The sequence below is a fragment of the Mustela nivalis genome (assembly GCF_964662115.1).
Source record: "Mustela nivalis genome assembly, contig: HAP1_SCAFFOLD_654, whole genome shotgun sequence".
Lineage (NCBI taxonomy): Eukaryota > Metazoa > Chordata > Mammalia > Carnivora > Mustelidae > Mustela > Mustela nivalis.
In genome coordinates this window covers 268053-285663 of record NW_028136009.1, presented here as the reverse complement: position 1 = coordinate 285663, position 17611 = coordinate 268053, and positions in this window count along the sequence as shown.

The following is a 17611-nucleotide window of genomic DNA, read 5'->3' as shown; positions in this document are numbered from 1 at the left end:
GGAGTGGGGACAGTCCCCCAAAGCTCCCTATTCAGTGCACGGGCGGTGTGCAGGGATTCTGTCACCTCTCCTTTCCTGTGGGGAAAGCACTGGCTTAGTCTGCGAGTCCGCCTGAGCGCCAGAGTAAAAGGCCAAGCGATGCCTACCCGGGAGATGTTTGTGTGCAGAGTGCCATCCTAGGCTACGCAGGCTACTGCACTTTTGTGGCTCTGTCTGCTTAGTTCGGCCTGGCAGGGTGAACCCAGGACGTGAACATGGAGCCCGGGAAAGGAAGACAGAAGAGGCACCAGCTCTCCCGCAGCTCTTCTTCCCTGACGAGACTGAAGCCTTGCTGAGGAAGCAGCGGCGAAGTGCTGTTCGCTCCAAGGCAAAGCCTCTGCGAAAGCACAGCATTCGCTGAGAAATGTTCGGCGGGCTGCTGCTGCTTGCCTGAGCTCAGTCTCCCAGTGGGAGAAATCGCGGTGGGAGAACCCGCATACAGTGAAAGCCTCTTTGCCTGGGCATCACCCCTGGGAAAGCACCGCATTCGTAGGGAATTCAGAGTTGGGTTTGGGGATGCTGCTGCTGCTTGCCTGAGCTAGTCTCCGCAGCACGGTGGAAGATACCCGCATGGAGCGAAATACCCTTTGCCCTAGCATGCCCTCTGCCTGAGAGAGAAGCATGGTCGCACAAGTCTGTCACCGCGCTCCCCAGGAGGAAGTGTGGGGAAGGCCCCGCACGCCGCCCCCTGGGATGAGAAGGAGCCCTTGGCCTTGGGGTCCGGAAACGCTTGGGAAGCAGGATAGCCTGCCATGGCAGGAACAGCAGGCCAGTGGAAAGACAAGTGTCACCCACTCCCTGTGCGGAGAGATCTAAGCCTGGCTGCTAAGGAGACATGAGTGGACGACTAGGGCAGGGGCGCGTGCTCCACTCTGAGGAAGGAGTCGGGCAGATGGCAGGCCTGTCCTGTGCCTCTGGTCCCAAGGGGAGAGCATCTCCTAGGCCACCTGTCCCAAGGGCAGTCGGGCTTGCCCCCAGGTGCCATACCCGGAACTCGCAGAAACAACCCCATGGAGAAACGGGCAGTCAGATGCTGTCTTCCACCAAGATGTGGCAGTGTTGTGGGTGGCAGGGGTGTGCCTGGTAAGGAGTGGATACAGACCCCACAGTTCCCCATCCCAGTGCACGGGTCGTGTGCAGGGATCCTGTTGCCTCCTCTCTCCTGTGGTGAAGGCACTGGCCTAGACCTCGAGTCTGCCTGAGCGCATTAGCAAAAGTCAAAGCCTTACCTATGACAGGAGATGGTAATAGGCATAGAGTGCCATCCTAGGCCATGCACGCTGCTATAGGGTTGTGATTATGTCTGCTTAGTTCGGCTTAGCAAGGTGAACCCCAGGCGCTAACGGGGAGCCCAGGAATGCAAGGCCCAAGAGGCACCAGCTCTCCCGCGGCTCTTCATCCCAGCCACAACAGAGCGAACGACCAAAGCCTTGCTGAGGAAGCAGCAGCGAAGTGCGGTTCGCACCAAGCTGAAAACTTCTGCAAAAGCATAGCAGTCGCTGGGAAATCAGAGTTGGTTCTGTGGGCTGCTTTTGCTGCTTGCCTTAGCCTAGTATTCGCAGCACGATGGGAGAAACCCGCATAGAGCGAAAGCCTCTTTGACAGGGCATCCCCTCTGGGAAAGCACACCATTCTTTGGGAAATCAAAGTCGGGTCTGTGGGATGCTGCCTGCTGCTTGCCAGAGCTGGTCTCCACAGCACGGTGTAATACACTCGCATGGAGCGAAATCCTCTTTGCCTGGGCAACCCCTCTGCCTGAGAAAGAAGCGCGGTGACGCCAGTGGAAAGAGCCTTAAGGAAATGGACACGTTTGTCAGGGCAGAGCGACGGAAGCCTGGCTGCTAAAGAGACACGAGGGGAAGATTAGGGCAGGGGAAAGGGCTCCACTCAGTGGAAGGAGTCTGGGCAGAAGGCAGGCCTGTCCTGTGCCTCTGGTCCCAAGGGGACCGCATCACCTTGGCCACCTGCCCCGTCGGCAGTCGGGCTTGCTCCAAGGTGCCATACCCGGAACTCGCAGAAACAACCCCATGGATAAACGGGCAGTCAGATGCCGTCTTCCACCAAGATGTGGCAGTGTTGTGGGTGGCAGGGTTTGTGCCTGGTAAGGAGTGGAGACAGTCCCCCACAGTTCCCCATCCCAGTGCACGGGCCGTGTGCAGGGATCCTGTCGCCTTCTCTCCCCTGTGGTGAAGGCACTGGTCTAGACCCCGAGTCTGCCTGAGCGCATGAGCAAAAGTCAAAGCCTTACCTATGACAGGAGATGGTAATAGGCATAGAGTGCCATGCTAGGCCATGCACGCTGCTGCAGGGTTGTGACTGTGTCTGCTTTGTTCGGCATAGCAAGGTGAACCGCGGGCGCGAAATAGGAGCACGGGAATGCAAGGCCCAAGAGGCACCAGCTCTCCCACGGCTCTTCATCCCTGCCGCGACAGAGCGAACGACCAAAGCCTTGCTGAGGAAGCAGCAGCGAAGTGCGGTTCGCACCAAGCTGAAAACTTCTGCAAAAGCATAGCAGTCGCTGGGAAATCAGAGTTGGTTCTGTGGGCTGCTTTTATTGCTTGCCTTAGGCTAGTGTGGGAGGAACACGCGTAGAGCGAAAGCCTCATTGCCTGGGCTTCCCCTCTGGGAAAGCACAGCATTCTATTGGAAATCAGAGTCGGGTCTGTGGGATGCTGCCTGCTGCTTGCCAGAGTTGGTCTCCACAGCATGGTGTAATAAACCCGCATGGAGCGAAATCCTCTTTGCCTGGGCAACCCCTCTGCCTGAGAGAGAAGCGCGGTGGCGCCTGTGGAAAGAGCCTTAAGGAAAGGGACACGTCTGTCACGGCATAGCGAGGAAAGCCTGGCTGCTAAGGAGACACGAGGGGAAGATTAGGGCAGGGGAAAGGGCTCCACTCTGAGGAAGGAGTCTGGGCAGAAAGCATGCCTGTCCTGAGCCTTTGGGCTCAAGGAGACAGCAGCTCCTTGGCCACCTGTCCGTGGTGGAGACATGGGCTTGCCACCAGGCACCTACACTGAACTCGAGAAACAACTCCCAGAAAGAACTGGCCATCAGATGCCGGCTTCCTCCAGGATGTGGAAGCTTGGAAGAGGCATGGGGTTTAAGGGGAAGGAGTGGGGACAGTCCCCCAAGCTCCCTATTCAGTGCATGGGCGGTGTGCAGGGATCCTGTCACCTCTCCTTTCCTGTGGGGAAAGCACTTGCTTAGTCTGCGAGTCCGCCAGAGTAAAAGGCCAAGCGATGCCTACCCTTTGAGATGTTTGTGTGCATAGAGTGCCATCCTATGCTACGCAGGCTACTGCACTTTTGTGGCTCTGTCTGCTTAGTTCGGCCTGGCAGGGTGAACCCAGGACGTGAACATGGAGCGCGGGAAAGGAAGACAGAAGAGGCACCAGCTCTCCAGCAGCTCTTCTTCCCTGACGCGACTGAAGCCTTGCTGAGGAAGCAACGGCGAAGTGCTGTTCGCTCCAAGGAAAAGCCTCTTCGAAAGCACAGCATTCGCTGAGAAATGTTCGGCGGGCTGCTGCTGCTTGCCTGAGCTCAGTCTCCCAGTGGGAGAAATCGCGGTGGGAGAACCCGCATACAGTGAAAGCCTCTTTGCCTGGGCATCACCCCTGGGAAAGCACAGCATTCTTTGGGAAATCAGAGTCGGGTCTGTGGGATGCGGCCTGCTGCTTGCCAGAGCTGGTCTCCACAGCACGGTGTAATAAACCCGCATGGAGCGAAATCCACTTTGCCTGGGCATCCCCTCTGCCTCAGAGAGAAGCGCGGTGGCGCCTGTGGAAAGAGCCTTAAGGAAAGGGACACGTCTGTCACGGCATAGCGAGGAAAGCCTGGCTGCTAAGGAGACACGAGGGGAAGATTAGGGCAGGGGAATGGGCTCCACTCTGAGGAAGGAGTCTGGGCAGAAAGCATGCCTGTCCTGAGCCTTTGGGCTCAAGGAGACAGCAGCTCCTTGGCCACCTGTCCGTGGTGAAGACATGGGCTTGCCACCAGGCGCCTACCCTGAACTCGAGAAACAACTCCCAGAAAGAACTGGCCATCAGATGCCGGCTTCCTCCAGGACTTGGAAGCTTGGAAGAGGCATGGGGTTTAAGGGGAAGGAGTGGGGACAGTCCCCCAAGCTCCCTATTCAGTGCACGGGCGGTGTGCAGGGATCCTGTCACCTCTCCTTTCCTGTGGGGAAAGCACTGGCTAAGTCCGCGAGTCCTCCTGAGCGGCAGAGTAAAGGGCCAAGCGATGCCTACCCGGGAGATGTTTGTGTGCATAAAGTGCCATCCTAGGAAATGCACACTACTGCACTTTTGTGGCTCTGTCCGCTTAGTTCGGCCTGGCAGGGTGAACCCAGGACGCGAACATGGAGCCCGGGAAAGCAAGGCCCAAGAGGCACCAGCTCTCCCGCATCTCTTCTTCCCTGACGCGACTGAAGCCTTGCTGAGGAAGCAGCGGCGAAGTGCTGTTCGCTCCAAGGCAAAACCTCTGCGAAAACACAGCATTCGCTGAGAAATGATCTGCGGGCTGCTGCTGCTTGTCTGAGCCCAGTCTCCCAGTGGGAGAAATGGCGGTGGGAGAAACCCGCATACAGTGAAAGCCTCTTTGCCTGGGCATCTCTCCTGGGAAAGCACAGCATTCGTAGGGAAATCAGAGTTGGGTTTGGGGATGCTGCTGCTGCTTGCCTTAGCTAGTCTCCGCAGCACTGTGAAAGATACCGCAAGGAGCGAAATACCCTTTGCCATAGCATCCCCTCTGCCTGAGAGAGAAGCATGGTCGCACAAGTCTGTCACCGCGCTCCCCAGGAGGAAGTGTGGGGAAGGCCCTGCATGCCGCCCCCTGGGATGAGAAGGAGCCCTTGGCCTTGGGGTCCGGAAACGCTTGGGAAGCAGGATAGCCTGCCATGGCAGGAACAGCAGGCCAGTGGCAAGACAAGTGTCACCCACTCCCTGTGCGGAGAGATCGAAGCCTGGCTGCTAAGGAGACATGAGTGGACGACTAGGGCAGGGGCGCGTGCTCCACTCTGAGGAAGGAGTCGGGCAGATGGCAGGCCTGTCCTGTGCCTCTGGTCCCAAGGGGAGAGCATCTCCTAGGCCACCTGTCCCAAGGGCAGTCGGGCTTGCCCCCAGTTGCCATACCCGGAACTCGCAGAAACAACCCCATGGAGAAACGGGCAGTCAGATGCTGTCTTCCACCAAGATGTGGCAGTGTTGTGGGTGGCAGGGGTGTGCCTGGTAAGGAGTGGAGACAGACCCCACAGTTCCCCATCCCAGTGCACGGGTCGTGTGCAGGGATCCTGTTGCCTCCTCTCTCCTGTGGTGAAGGCACTGGCCTAGACCTCGAGTCTGCCTGAGCGCATTAGCACAAGTCAAAGCCTTACCTATGACAGGAGATGGTATTAGGCATAGAGTGTCATCCTAGGCCATGCACGCTGCTGTAGGGTTGTGATTATGTCTGCTTAGTTCGGCTTAGCAAGGTGAACCCCAGGCGCTAACGGGGAGCCCAGGAATGCAAGGCCCAAGAGGCACCAGCTCTCCCGCGGCTCTTCATCCCAGCCACAACAGAGCGAACGACCAAAGCCTTGCTGAGGAAGCAGCAGGGAAGTGCGGTTCGCACCAAGCTGAAAACTTCTGCAAAAGCATAGCAGTCGCTGGGAAATCAGAGTTGGTTCTGTGGGCTGCTTTTGCTGCTTGCCTTAGCCTAGTATTCGCAGCACGATGGGAGAAACCCGCATAGAGCGAAAGCCTCTTTGACAGGGCATCCCCTCTGGGAAAGCACACCATTCTTTGGGAAATCAAAGTCGGGTCTGTGGGATGCTGCCTGCTGCTTGCCCGAGCTGGTCTCCACAGCACGGTGTAATACACTCGCATGGAGCGAAATCCTCTTTGCCTGGGCAACCCCTCTGACTGAGAAAGAAGCGCGGTGACGCCTGTGGAAAGAGCCTTAAGGAAATGGACATGTTTGTCAGGGCAGAGCGACGGAAGCCTGGCTGCTAAAGAGACACGAGGGGAAGATTAGGGCAGGGGAAAGGGCTCCACTCTGTGGAAGGAGTCTGGGCAGAAGGCAGGCCTGTCCTGTGCCTCTGGTCCCAAGGGGACCGCATCACCTTGGCCACCTGCCCCGTCGGCAGTCGGGCTTGCTCCAAGGTGCCATACCCGGAACTCGCAGAAACAACCCCATGGATAAACGGGCAGTCAGATGCCGTCTTCCACCAAGATGTGGCAGTGTTGTGGGTGGCAGGGTTTGTGCCTGGTAAGGAGTGGAGACAGTCCTCCACAGTTCCCCATCCCAGTGCACGGGCTGTGTGCAGGGATCCTGTCGCCTTCTCTCTCCTGTGGTGAAGGCACTGGTCTAGACCCCGAGACTGCCTGAGTGCATGAGCAAAAGTCAAAGCCTTACCTATGACAGGAGATGGTAATAGGCATAGAGTGCCATGCTAGGCCACGCACGCTGCTGCAGGGTTGTGACTGTGTCTGCTTAGTTCAACTTAGTAAGGTGAACCCTGGGCGCGAACTGGGAGCCCGGGAATGCAAAGCCCAAGAGAAACAGCTCTCCCGCGGCTCTTCATTCCTGCCTCCACAGAGCGAACGACCATAGCCTTGCTAAGGAAGCAGCAGCGAAGTGCGGTTCGCACCAAGCTGAAAACCTCTGCGAAAGCATAGCAGTCGCTAGGAAATCAGAGTCGGTTCTGTGGGCTGCTTTTGTTGTTTGCCTTAGCCTAGTGTTGGCAGCATGATGGGAGAAACCCGCATAGAGCGAAAGCCTCTTTGCCGGGGCATCCCCTCTGGGAAAACACAGCGTTCTTTGGGAAGTCAGAGTCTGGTCTGTGGGATGCTGCCTGCTGCTTGCCAGAGCTAGTCTCCACAGCACGGTGTAATAAACCGCATGGAGCGAAATCCTCTTTGCCTGGGCAACCCCTCTGCCTGAGAGAGAAGCGCGGTGGCGCCTGTGGAAAGAGCCTTAAGGAAAGGGACACGTCTGTCACGGCATAGCGAGGAAAGCCTGGCTGCTAAGGAGACACGAGGGGAAGATTAGGGCAGGGGAAAGGGCTCCACTCTGAGGAAGGAGTCTGGGCAGAAAGCATGCCTGTCCTGAGCCTTTGGGCTCAAGGAGACAGCAGCTCCTTGGCCACCTGTCCGTGGTGGAGACATGGGCTTGCCACCAGGCGCCTACCTTGGACTCGAGAAACAACTCCCAGAAAGAACTGGCCATCAGATGCCGGCTTCCTCCAGGACTTGGAAGCTTGGAAGAGGCATGGGGTTTAAGGGGAAGGAGTGGGGACAGTCCCCCAAGCTCCCTATTCAGTGCACGGGCGGTGTGCAGGGATCCTGTCACCTCTCCTTTCCTGTGGGGAAAGCACTGGCTAAGTCCGCGAGTCCTCCTGAGCGGCAGAGTAAAGGGCCAAGCGATGCCTACCCGGGAGATGTTTGTGTGCATAAAGTGCCATCCTAGGAAATGCACACTACTGCACTTTTGTGGCTCTGTCCGCTTAGTTCGGCCTGGCAGGGTGAACCCAGGACGCGAACATGGAGCCCGGGAAAGCAAGGCCCAAGAGGCACCAGCTCTCCCGCATCTCTTCTTCCCTGACGCGACTGAAGCCTTGCTGAGGAAGCAGCGGCGAAGTGCTGTTCGCTCCAAGGCAAAACCTCTGCGAAAACACAGCATTCGCTGAGAAATGATCTGCGGGCTGCTGCTGCTTGTCTGAGCCCAGTCTCCCAGTGGGAGAAATGGCGGTGGGAGAAACCCGCATACAGTGAAAGCCTCTTTGCCTGGGCATCTCTCCTGGGAAAGCACAGCATTCGTAGGGAAATCAGAGTTGGGTTTGGGGATGCTGCTGCTGCTTGCCTTAGCTAGTCTCCGCAGCACTGTGAAAGATACCGCAAGGAGCGAAATACCCTTTGCCCTAGCATCCCCTCTGCCTGAGAGAGAAGCATGGTCGCACAAGTCTGTCACCGCCCTCCCCAGGAGCAAGTGTGGTGAAGGCACAGCACGCCGCCCCCTGGGATGAGAAGGAGCCCTTGGCCTTGGAGTCTGGAAACGCTTGGGAAGCAGAATAGCCTGCCATGGCACGATCAGCAGGCCAGTGGCAAGACAAGTGTCACCCGCTCCCTGTGCGGAGAGTTTGAAGCCTGGGTGCTAAGGAGACATGAGGGGACGACTAGAGCAAGGGCGCGTGCTACACTCTGAGGAAGGAGTCTGGGCAGATGGCAGGCCTGTCCTGTGCCTCTGGTCCCAAGGGGAGAATATCTCCTAGGCCACCTGTCCCAAGGGCAGTCGGGCTTGCCCCCAGGTGCCATACCCGGAACTCGCAGAAACAACCCCATGGAGAAACGGGCAGTCAGATGCCATCTTCCACCAAGATGTGGCAGTGTTGTGGGTGGCAGGGGGTGTGCCTGGTAAGGAGTGGAGATAGTCCCCCACAGTTCCCCATCCCAGTGCACGGGCCCTGTGCAGGGATGCTGTCGCCTCCTCTCTCCTGTGGTGAAGGCACTGGCCTAGACCCCGAGTCTGCCTGAGCGTCAGAGCAAAAGGCTAAGCCTTACCTACGCCAGGAGATGGTAATGGGCATAGAGTGCCATGCTAGGCCACGCACACTGCTGCAGGGTTGTGACTGTGTCTGCTTAGTTCGGCTTAGCAAGGTGAACCCTGGGCGCGAACTGGGAGCCCGGGAATGGAAGGCCCAAGAGGCACCACCTCTCCCGCGACTCTTCATCCCTGCCGCGACAGAGCAAATGACCAAAGCCTTGCTGAGGAAGCAGCAGCGAAGTGCGGTTCGCGCCAAGCTGACAACCTCTGCGAAAGCATAGCACTCGCTGGGAAATCAGAGTTGGTTCTGTGGGCTGCTTTTGCTGATTGCCTTAGCCTAGTATTCACAGCACGATGGGAGAAACGCGCATAGAGCGAAAGACTCTTTGCCGGGGCATCCCCTTGGGAAGGCAGAGCACTTTTCGGGAAATCAGAGTGGGGTCTGTGGGATGCTGCCTGCTGCTTGCCAGAGCTGGTCTCCACAGCACGGTGTAATACACCCGCATGGAGCGAAATCCTCTTTGCCTGGGCATCACCTCTGCCTGAGAGAGAAGCGCGGTGGCGCCTGTGGAAAGAGCCTTAAGGAAAGGGACACGTCTGTCACGACAGAGAGATGGAAGCCTGGCTGCTAAGGAGAAACGAGGGGAAGCTTAGGGCAGGGGAAAGGGCTCCATTCTGAGGAAGGAGTCTGGGCAGAAAGCATGCCTGTCCTCAGCCTTTGGGCTCAAGGAGACAGCAGCTCCTTGGCCACCTCTCCGTGGTGGAGACATGGGCTTGCCACCAGGCGCCTACCCTGAACGTGAGCAACAACTCCCAGAAAGAACTGGGCATCAGAAGCCGGCTTTCTCCAGGATGGGGAAGCTTGGAGGAGGCACGGGGTTTAAGGGGAAGGAGTGGGGACAGTCCCCCAAAGCTCCCTATTCAGTGCACGGGCGGTGTGCAGGGATTCTGTCACCTCTCCTTTCCTGTGGGGAAAGCACTGGCTTAGTCTGCGAGTCCGCCTGAGCGCCAGAGTAAAAGGCCAAGCGATGCCTACCCGGGAGATGTTTGTGTGTATAGAGTGCCATCCTAGGCTACGCAGGCTACTGCACTTTTGTGGCTCTGTCTGCTTAGTTCGGCCTGGCAGGGTGAACCCAGGACGTGAACATGGAGCGCGGGAAAGGAAGACAGAAGAGGCACCAGCTCTCCAGCAGCTCTTCTTCCCTGACGCGACTGAAGCCTTGCTGAGGAAGAAGCGGCGAAGTGCTGTTCGCTCCAAGGCAAAGCCTCTGCGAATGCACAGCATTCGCTGAGAAATGTTTGGCGGGCTTCTGCTGCTTGCCTGAGCTCAGTCTCCCAGTGGGAGAAATCGTGGTGGGAGAACCCGCATACAGTGAAAGCCTCTTTGCCTGGGCATCACCCCTGGGAAAGCACCGCATTCGTAGGGAATTCAGAGTTGGGTTTGGGGATGCTGCTGCTGCTTGCCTGAGCTAGTCTCCGCAGCACGGTGGAAGATACCCGCATGGAGCGAAATACCCTTTGCCCTAGCATGCCCTCTGCCTGAGAGAGAAGCATGGTCACACAAGTCTGTCACCGCGCTCCCCAGGAGGAAGTGTGGGGAAGGCCCCGCATGCCGCCCCCTGGGATGAGAAGGAGCCCTTGGCCTTGGGGTCCGGAAACGCTTGGGAAGCAGGATAGCCTGCCATGGCAGGAACAGCAGGCCAGTGGCAAGACAAGTGTCACCCACTCCCTGTGCGGAGAGATCGAAGCCTGGCTGCTAAGGAGACATGAGTGGACGACTAGGGCAGGGGCGCGTGCTCCACTCTGAGGAAGGAGTCGGGCAGATGGCAGGCCTGTCCTGTGCCTCTGGTCCCAAGGGGAGAGCATCTCCTAGGCCACCTGTCCCAAGGGCAGTCGGGCTTGCCCCCAGTTGCCATACCCGGAACTCGCAGAAACAACCCCATGGAGAAACGGGCAGTCAGATGCTGTCTTCCACCAAGATGTGGCAGTGTTGTGGGTGGCAGGGGTGTGCCTGGTAAGGAGTGGAGACAGACCCCACAGTTCCCCATCCCAGTGCACGGGTCGTGTGCAGGGATCCTGTTGCCTCCTCTCTCCTGTGGTGAAGGCACTGGCCTAGACCTCGAGTCTGCCTGAGCGCATTAGCAAAAGTCAAAGCCTTACCTATGACAGGAGATGGTAATAGGCATAGAGTGCCATCCTAGGCCATGCACGCTGCTGTAGGGTTGTGATTATGTCTGCTTAGTTCGGCTTAGCAAGGTGAACCCCAGGCGCTAACGGGGAGCCCAGGAAGGCAAGGCCCAAGAGGCACCAGCTCTCCCGCGGCTCTTCATCCCAGCCACAACAGAGCGAACGACCAAAGCCTTGCTGAGGAAGCAGCAGCGAAGTGCGGTTCGCACCAAGCTGAAAACTTCTGCAAAAGCATAGCAGTCGCTGGGAAATCAGAGTTGGTTCTGTGGGCTGCTTTTGCTGCTTGCCTTAGCCTAGTATTCGCAGCACGATGGGAGAAACCCACATAGAGCGAAAGCCTCTTTGACAGGGCATCCCCTCTGGGAAAGCACACCATTCTTTGGGAAATCAAAGTCGGGTCTGTGGGATGCTGCCTGCTGCTTGCCCGAGCTGGTCTCCACAGCACGGTGTAATACACTCGCATGGAGCGAAATCCTCTTTGCCTGGGCAACCCCTCTGCCTGAGAAAGAAGCGCGGTGACGCCTGTGGAAAGAGCCTTAAGGAAATGGACACGTTTGTCAGGGCAGAGCGACGGAAGCCTGGCTGCTAAAGAGACACGAGGGGAAGATTAGGGCAGGGGAAAGGGCTCCACTCTGTGGAAGGAGTCTGGGCAGAAGGCAGGCCTGTCCTGTGCCTCTGGTCCCAAGGGGACCGCATCACCTAGGCCACCTGCCCCGTCGGCAGTCGGGCTTGCTCCAAGGTGCCATACCCGGAACTCGCAGAAACAACCCCATGGATAAACGGGCAGTCAGATGCCGTCTTCCACCAAGATGTGGCAGTGTTGTGGGTGGCAGGGTTTGTGCCTGGTAAGGAGTGGAGACAGTCCCCCACAGTTCCCCATCCCAGTGCACGGGCTGTGTGCAGGGATCCTGTCGACTTCTCTCTCCTGTGGTGAAGGCATTGGTCTAGACCCCGAGTCTGCCTGAGCGCATGAGCAAAAGTAAAAGCCTTACCTATGACAGGAGATGGTAATAGGCATAGAGTGCCATGCTAGGCCACGCACGCTGCTGCAGGGTTGTGACTGTGTCTGCTTAGTTCGGCTTAGTAAGGTGAACCCTGGGCGCGAACTGGGAGCCCGGGAATGCAAAGCCCAAGAGGAACAGCTCTCCCGCGGCTCTTCATTCCTGCCTCCACAGTGCGAACGACCATAGCCTTGCTAAGGAAGCAGCAGCGAAGTGCGGTTCGCACCAAGCTGAAAACCTCTGCGAAAGCATAGCAGTCGCTAGGAAATCAGAGTCGGTTCTGTGGGCTGCTTTTGTTGCTTGCCTTAGCCTAGTGTTGGCAACATGATGGGAGAAACCCGCATAGAGCGAAAGCCTCTTTGCCGGGGCATCCCCTCTGGGAAAACACAGCGTTCTTTGGGAAGTCAGAGTCTGGTCTGTGGGATGCTGCCTGCTGCTTGCCAGAGCTAGTCTCCACAGCACGGTGTAATAAACCGCATGGAGCGAAATCCTCTTTGCCTGGGCAACCCCTCTGCCTGAGAGAGAAGCGCGGTGGCGCCTGTGGAAAGAGCCTTAAGGAAAGGGACACGTCTGTCACGGCATAGCGAGGAAAGCCTGGCTGCTAAGGAGACACGAGGGGAAGCTTAGGGCAGGGGAAAGGGCTCCACTCTGAGGAAGGAGTCTGGGCAGAAAGCATGCCTGTCCTCAGCCTTTGGGCTCAAGGAGACAGCAGCTCCTTGGCCACCTGTCCGTGGTGGAGACATGGGCTTGCCACCAGGCGCCTACCCTGAACGTGAGCAACAACTCCCAGAAAGAACTGGGCATCAGATGCCGGCTTCCTCCAGGATGTGGAAGCTTGGAAGAGGCATGGGGTTTAAGGGGAAGGAGTGGGGACAGTCCCCCAAGCTCCCTATTCAGTGCATGGGCGGTGTGCAGGGATCCTGTCACCTCTCCTTTCCTGTGGGGAAAGCACTGGCTTAGTCTGCGAGTCCGCCAGAGTAAAAGGCCAAGCGATGCCTACCCTTTGAGATGTTTGTGTGCATAGAGTGCCATCCTATACTACGCAGGCTACTGCACTTTTGTGGCTCTGTCTGCTTAGTTCGGCCTGGCAGGGTGAACCCAGGACGTGAACATGGAGCGCGGGAAAGGAAGACAGAAGAGGCACCAGCTCTCCAGCAGCTCTTCTTCCCTGACGCGACTGAAGCCTTGCTGAGGAAGCAGCGGCGAAGTGCTGTTCGCTCCAAGGCAAAGCCTCTGCGAATGCACAGCATTCGCTGAGAAATGTTTGGCGGGCTTCTGCTGCTTGCCTGAGCTCAGTCTCCCACTGGGAGAAATGGCAGTGGGAGAAACCCGCATAGAGCGAAAGCCTCTTTGCCGTAGCATTCCCTCTGGGAAAGCACAGCATTCTTTGGGAAATCAGAGTCGGGTCTGTGGGATGCGGCCTGCTGCTTGCCAGAGTTGGTCTCCACAGCACGGTGTAATAAACCCGCATGGAGCGAAATCCTCTTTGCCTGGGCATCCCCTCTGCCTGAGAGAGAAGCGCGGTGGCGCCTGTGGAAAGAGCCTTAAGGAAAGGGACACGTCTGTCACGGCATAGTGAGGAAAGCCTGGCTGCTAAGGAGACACGAGGGGAAGATTAGGGCAGGGGAAAGGGCTCCACTCTGAGGAAGGAGTCTGGGCAGAAAGCATGCCTGTCCTGAGCCTTTGGGCTCAAGGAGACAGCAGCTCCTTGGCCACCTGTCCGTGGTGGAGACATGGGCTTGCCACCAGGCGCCTACCCTGAACTCGAAAAACAACTCCCAGAAAGAACTGGCCATCAGATGCCGGCTTCCTCCAGGACGTGGAAGCTTGGAAGAGGCATGGGGTTTAAGGGGAAGGAGTGGGGACAGTCCCCCAAGCTCCCTATTCAGTGCACGGGTGGTGTGCAGGGATCCTGTCACCTCTCCTTTCCTGTGGGGAAAGCACTGGCTAAGTCCGCGAGTCCTCCTGAGCGGCAGAGTAAAGGGCCAAGCGATGCCTACCCGGGAGATGTTTGTGTGCATAAAGTGCCATCCTAGGAAATGCACACTACTGCACTTTTGTGGCTCTGTCCGCTTAGTTCGGCCTGGCAGGGTGAACCCAGGACGCGAACATGGAGCCCGGGAAAGCAAGGCCCAAGAGGCACCAGCTCTCCCGCATCTCTTCTTCCCTGACGCGACTGAAGCCTTGCTGAGGAAGCAGCGGCGAAGTGCTGTTCGCTCCAAGGCAAAACCTCTGCGAAAACACAGCATTCGCTGAGAAATGATCTGCGGGCTGCTGCTGCTTGTCTGAGCCCAGTCTCCCAGTGGGAGAAATGGCGGTGGGAGAAACCCGCATACAGTGAAAGCCTCTTTGCCTGGGCATCTCTCCTGGGAAAGCACAGCATTCGTAGGGAAATCAGAGTTGGGTTTGGGGATGCTGCTGCTGCTTGCCTTAGCTAGTCTCCGCAGCACTGTGAAAGATACCGCAAGGAGCGAAATACCCTTTGCCCTAGCATCCCCTCTGCCTGAGAGAGAAGCATGGTCGCACAAGTCTGTCACCGCCCTCCCCAGGAGCAAGTGTGGTGAAGGCACAGCACGCCGCCCCCTGGGATGAGAAGGAGCCCTTGGCCTTGGAGTCGGGAAACGCTTGGGAAGCAGAATAGCCTGCCATGGCACGAACAGCAGGCCAGTGGCAAGACAAGTGTCACCCGCTCCCTGTGCGGAGAGATTGAAGCCTGGGTGCTAAGGAGACATGAGGGGACGACTAGGGCAAGGGCGCGTGCTACACTCTGAGGAAGGAGTCTGGGCAGATGGCAGGCCTGTCCTGTGCCTCTGGTCCCAAGGGGAGAATATCTCCTAGGCCACCTGTCCCAAGGGCAGTCGGGCTTGCCCCCAGGTGCCATACCCGGCACTCGCAGAAACAACCCCATGGAGAAACGGGCAGTCAGATGCCGTCTTCCACCAAGATGTGGCAGTGTTGTGGGTGGCAGGGGGTGTGCCTGGTAAGGAGTGGAGACAGTCCCCCACAGTTCCCCATCCCAGTGCACGGGCCCTGTGCAGGGATGCTGTCGCCTCCTCTCCTGTGGTGAAGGCACTGGCCTAGACCCCGAGTCTGCCTGAGCGTCAGAGCAAAAGGCTAAGCCTTACCTACGCCAGGAGATGGTAATGGGCATAGAGTGCCATGCTAGGCCACGCACACTGCTGCAGGGTTGTGACTGTGTCTGCTTAGTTCGGCTTAGCAAGGTGAACCCTGGGCGCGAACTGGGAGCCCGGGAATGGAAGGCCCAAGAGGCACCACCTCTCCCGCGACTCTTCATTCCTGCCGCGACAGAGCAAATGACCAAAGCCTTGCTGAGGAAGCAGCAGCGAAGTGCGGTTCGCGCCAAGCTGACAACCTCTGCGAAAGCATAGCACTCGCTGGGAAATCAGAGTTGGTTCTGTGGGCTGCTTTTGCTGCTTGCCTTAGCCTAGTATTCACAGCAGGATGGGAGAAACGCGCATAGAGCGAAAGACTCTTTGCCGGGGCATCCCCTTGGGAAGGCAGAGCATTTTTTGGGAAATCAGAGTGCGGTCTGTGGGATGCTGCCTGCTGCTTGCCAGAGCTGGTCTCCACAGCACGGTGTAATACACCCGCATGGAGCGAAATCCTCTTTGCCTGGGCATCACCTCTGCCTGAGAGAGAAGCGCGGTGGCGCCTGTGGAAAGAGCCTTAAGGAAAGGGACACGTCTGTCACGACAGAGAGATGGAAGCCTGGCTGCTAAGGAGAAACGAGGGGAAGCTTAGGGCAGGGGAAAGGGCTCCATTTTGAGGAAGGAGTCTGGGCAGAAAGCATGCCTGTCCTCAGCCTTTGGGCTCAAGGAGACAGCAGCTCCTTGGCCACCTCTCCGTGGTGGAGACATGGGCTTGCCACCAGGCGCCTACCCTGAACGTGAGCAACAACTCCCAGAAAGAACTGGGCATCAGAAGCCGGCTTTCTCCAGGATGGGGAAGCTTGGAGGAGGCACGGGGTTTAAGGGGAAGGAGTGGGGACAGTCCCCCAAAGCTCCCTATTCAGTGCACGGGCGGTGTGCAGGGATTCTGTCACCTCTCCTTTCCTGTGGGGAAAGCACTGGCTTAGTCTGCGAGTCCGCCTGAGCGCCAGAGTAAAAGGCCAAGCGATGCCTACCCGGGAGATGTTTGTGTGCATAGAGTGCCATCCTAGGCTACGCAGGCTACTGCACTTTTGTGGCTCTGTCTGCTTAGTTCGGCCTGGCAGGGTGAACCCAGGACGTGAACATGGAGCCCGGGAAAGGAAGACAGAAGAGGCACCAGCTCTCCCGCAGCTCTTCTTCCCTGACGAAACTGAAGCCTTGCTGAGGAAGCAGCGGCGAAGTGCTGTTCGCTCCAAGGCAAAGCCTGTGCGAAAGCACAGCATTCGCTGAGAAATGTTCGGCGGGCTGCTGCTGCTTGCCTGAGCTCAGTCTCCCAGTGGGAGAAATCGCGGTGGGAGAACCCGCATACAGTGAAAGCCTCTTTGCCTGGGCATCACCCCTGGGAAAGCACCGCATTCGTAGGGAATTCAGAGTTGGGTTTGGGGATGCTGCTGCTGCTTGCCTGAGCTAGTCTCCGCAGCACGGTGGAAGATACCCGCATGGAGCGAAATACCCTTTGCCCTAGCATGCCCTCTGCCTGAGAGAGAAGCATGGTCGCACAAGTCTGTCACCGCGCTCCCCAGGAGGAAGTGTGGGGAAGGCCCCGCACGCCGCCCCCTGGGATGAGAAGGAGCCCTTGGCCTTGGGGTCCGGAAACGCTTGGGAAGCAGGATAGCCTGCCATGGCAGGAACAGCAGGCCAGTGGCAAGACAAGTGTCACCCACTCCCTGTGCGGAGAGATCGAAGCCTGGCTGCTAAGGAGACATGAGTGGACGACTAGGGCAGGGGCGCGTGCTCCACTCTGAGGAAGGAGTCGGGCAGATGGCAGGCCTGTCCTGTGCCTCTGGTCCCAAGGGGAGAGCATCTCCTAGGCCACCTGTCCCAAGGGCAGTCGGGCTTGCCCCCAGTTGCCATACCCGGAACTCGCAGAAACAACCCCATGGAGAAACGGGCAGTCAGATGCTGTCTTCCACCAAGATGTGGCAGTGTTGTGGGTGGCAGGGGTGTGCCTGGTAAGGAGTGGATACAGACCCCACAGTTCCCCATCCCAGTGCACGGGTCGTGTGCAGGGATCCTGTTGCCTCCTCTCTCCTGTGGTGAAGGCACTGGCCTAGACCTCGAGTCTGCCTGAGCGCATTAGCAAAAGTCAAAGCCTTACCTATGACAGGAGATGGTAATAGGCATAGAGTGCCATCCTAGGCCATGCACGCTGCTGTAGGGTTGTGATTATGTCTGCTTAGTTCGGCTTAGCAAGGTGAACCCCAGGCGCTAACGGGGAGCCCAGGAATGCAAGGCCCAAGAGGCACCAGCTCTCCCGCGGCTCTTCATCCCAGCCACAACAGAGCGAACGACCAAAGCCTTGCTGAGGAAGCAGCAGCGAAGTGCGGTTCGCACCAAGCTGAAAACTTCTGCAAAAGCATAGCAGTCGCTGGGAAATCAGAGTTGGTTCTGTGGGCTGCTTTTGCTGCTTGCCTTAGCCTAGTATTCGCAGCACGATGGGAGAAACCCGCATAGAGCGAAAGCCTCTTTGACAGGGCATCCCCTCTGGGAAAGCACACCATTCTTTGGGAAATCAAAGTCGGGTCTGTGGGATGCTGCCTGCTGCTTGCCAGAGCTGGTCTCCACAGCACGGTGTAATACACTCGCATGGAGCGAAATCCTCTTTGCCTGGGCAACCCCTCTGCCTGAGAAAGAAACGCGGTGACGCCTGTGGAAAGAGCCTTAAGGAAATGGACACGTTTGTCAGGGCAGAGCGACG